Source organism: Gossypium raimondii, chromosome 4 (assembly GCF_025698545.1).
Source record: "Gossypium raimondii isolate GPD5lz chromosome 4, ASM2569854v1, whole genome shotgun sequence".
Classification (NCBI taxonomy): domain Eukaryota; kingdom Viridiplantae; phylum Streptophyta; class Magnoliopsida; order Malvales; family Malvaceae; genus Gossypium; species Gossypium raimondii.
In genome coordinates, this window is record NC_068568.1 from 22,416,392 (window position 1) to 22,418,990 (window position 2,599).

Here is a 2,599-nt window from a genome sequence, read left to right on the forward strand (position 1 = left end):
ACTAAAGTCAGTCATGCTCTAGATGCTTCAGACAGTGGGCCAATTCAGTGGAATGCCTACTGAAGATCCTCATCTTCACTTAAGACTATTTATGGAAGTGAGCAATTCTTTCAAGTTAGTCAGAGTACCCGAAGATTCATTACGACTGAAGCTGTTCCCATATTCGCTAAGGGACAGAGCTCGTGCCTAGTTGAACTCATTGCCACCGAACTCCATTTCTACATGGCAAGAGTTAGCCGAGAGATTCCTCATGAAGTATTTCCCGCCGAGCAAGAATGCCAAGTTGAGGAATGAGATCACTGCCTTCCAACAAATGGATGATGAGTTCCTGTATGAGGCATGGGAAAGGTAAAAAAATTTATTACGAAATTGCCCTCATCATGGAATCCCACATTGCATTCAACTTGAGACATTCTATAATGGTCTCAATGCTCACACGAGGATGGTAGTGGACGCCTCTGCTAATGGTGCTCTCCTTTCTAAGTCTTATAACGAGGCTAACAAAATTAATGAGAGGATTGCCAGCAACAATTATCAATGACCAACCAATCGAGCAGTGTAAAGAAGACAAGTCGCTGGAATACATGAAGTGGACACTCTCACTTCACTCGCATCTCAGGTATCTTCAATATCCTCAATGCTTAAAAATCTTACCACTAATGGGTCTAACAGTTTTGCAGCCCAACCACCTAACCAATTTGAGAATGTAGCCTATGTGTATTGTGGGGAAGGACATTTGTTTGAAGAATGTCCATCGAACCCCGAATCTGTATATTACATGGGTAACCAAAACCAAAACCAAAACCGAGGGAGGCAAGGACTGCAATCCAACTTTTATAACTCATCGTGGCAAAATCACCAGAATTTTTCCTAGAGTAACCAAGAGGCTGGAACCAATAACACTTACGCCCAACCTAGACCAACCCAGCCACCTAGTTTCCCCTAACAAGTTCAGAAACCAACTCAAGCGGAACTATCCAATTGCTTAGAGAATCTATTGAAGGAATACAGGGTGAAAAACAACGCCACTCTAAAGAATTTAAAGAATCAAGTGGGCCAGCTTGCTATTGAACTCAGGAACCGACCATAAGGTGCTCTACCTAGTGACACGGAGAATTCAAGAAATCTGGGGAAGGAACATTGTAAAGCATTGACATTGAGGAGCAGAATGACAGTAGAGCCCAACACTGTCGAAGTTGAAAAGGAGCCAGCTGACGCTTAAGATTCAAAAGAAGTTCAACCAAGTGTTGAAATTCTAGTTTCATCAGAACCAGAATCTGCAAAACCTGACAAAGTAACCTCAGGACCAGCTAATTCTGATTAACTAAAAATGTCGTTAGATGCAAAATTGTCGCCAAAGATGAATCAACCAAAACCAGTCCCAGTAATGAAACTACCACCACCCTACCCTAAAAGACTTCAGAAACAGAAGCAGGAGATTCAATTCAAGAAGTTCCTTGACGTACTCAAGCAACTTCACATCAACATCCTGTTGGTTGAAGCACTTGAGCAAATGTTGAACTACGTCAAGTTCATTAAAGATATCTTGTCTAAGAAACGAAGACTTGCAGAATTTGAGATGGTAGCTCTGACGAAGGAATGCAGTGCATATCTTCAAGAAAAACTACCCCCAAAATTGAAGGATCCTGGATGTTTTACCATATTGTGCAACATTGGAGTAACATATTGTGGCAAGGTATTATGTGACTTAGGTGCAAGTATCAACTTGATGCCTATGTCAATATTTAGGAAGTTGGGGATAGGAGAAGTTAGACCAACTATAGTTACGCTTCAACTGGCAGATCAATCCTTAGCACATCCAGAAGGAAAAATCGATGACGTTTTGGTACATGTAGATAAGTTTATCTTTCCTGCTGACATTGTAATTCTTGATTTTGAAGCAGACAAAGAAGTAACAATCATCCTAGGAAGGTCGTTCCTAGCAACTGGAAGGACGCTTATTGATGTGCAGAAGGGAGAGCTCACTATGCGTGTTCAGGATGATCAGGTAACATTTAACGTCTTTAAGTCTATTCGATTTCCTGACACAATGGATGATTGCTCTGTAGTTGAGAATTTAATAGTGGAGAAGGAACTCAACTGTGTTGAGGACCCAATGGAAAGAATTTTGACATTGGATCCTCCAAATGATGAATAGGAGGATGAATACATAGCTTTGCTAGAAGCTAATCAAAGGGAATTTAATACACAATCCCGTTTTGAATCTTTGGAGTTAGAAAAGAGTGACTATTCCCAACCAAAAGCATCGATCGATGAGCCACCTAAATTAGAACTCAATGTATTACCTTCTCATTTAAAATACGTTTATTTAGGTAACACTTCTACTCTACCTATGATTGTTTCAGTAGAATTGACCACTAAGCAAGAAGAGAAGCTTATCTTAGTTCTGAAACAATTCAAGAAGGCCATCGGATGGACCACATCCTATATTTGCGGTATTAGTCCATCTGTATGCATGTACAAGATTATGCTGGAAGATGGTAAAAAAAGGGACGATCGATGGGCAACAGAGACTGAACCCCATCATGAAGGATGTAGTAAAAAAAGAGATCATTTAGTGGTTAGATATGGGTATCAT

At 40.5% G+C, this 2,599-nt stretch overlaps 1 non-coding gene across 1 annotated transcript; it reads right to left on the reverse strand.

Annotated features, from left to right (window-relative positions):
* Positions 1 to 280: 280 nt before the first annotated feature.
* On the reverse strand, positions 281 to 387 carry LOC128040890 (small nucleolar RNA R71). The gene has a single exon (XR_008195695.1). It is a non-coding gene; the product is annotated as a small nucleolar RNA R71 (small nucleolar RNA).
* Between the last annotated feature and the right edge of the window lie 2,212 nt (positions 388 to 2,599).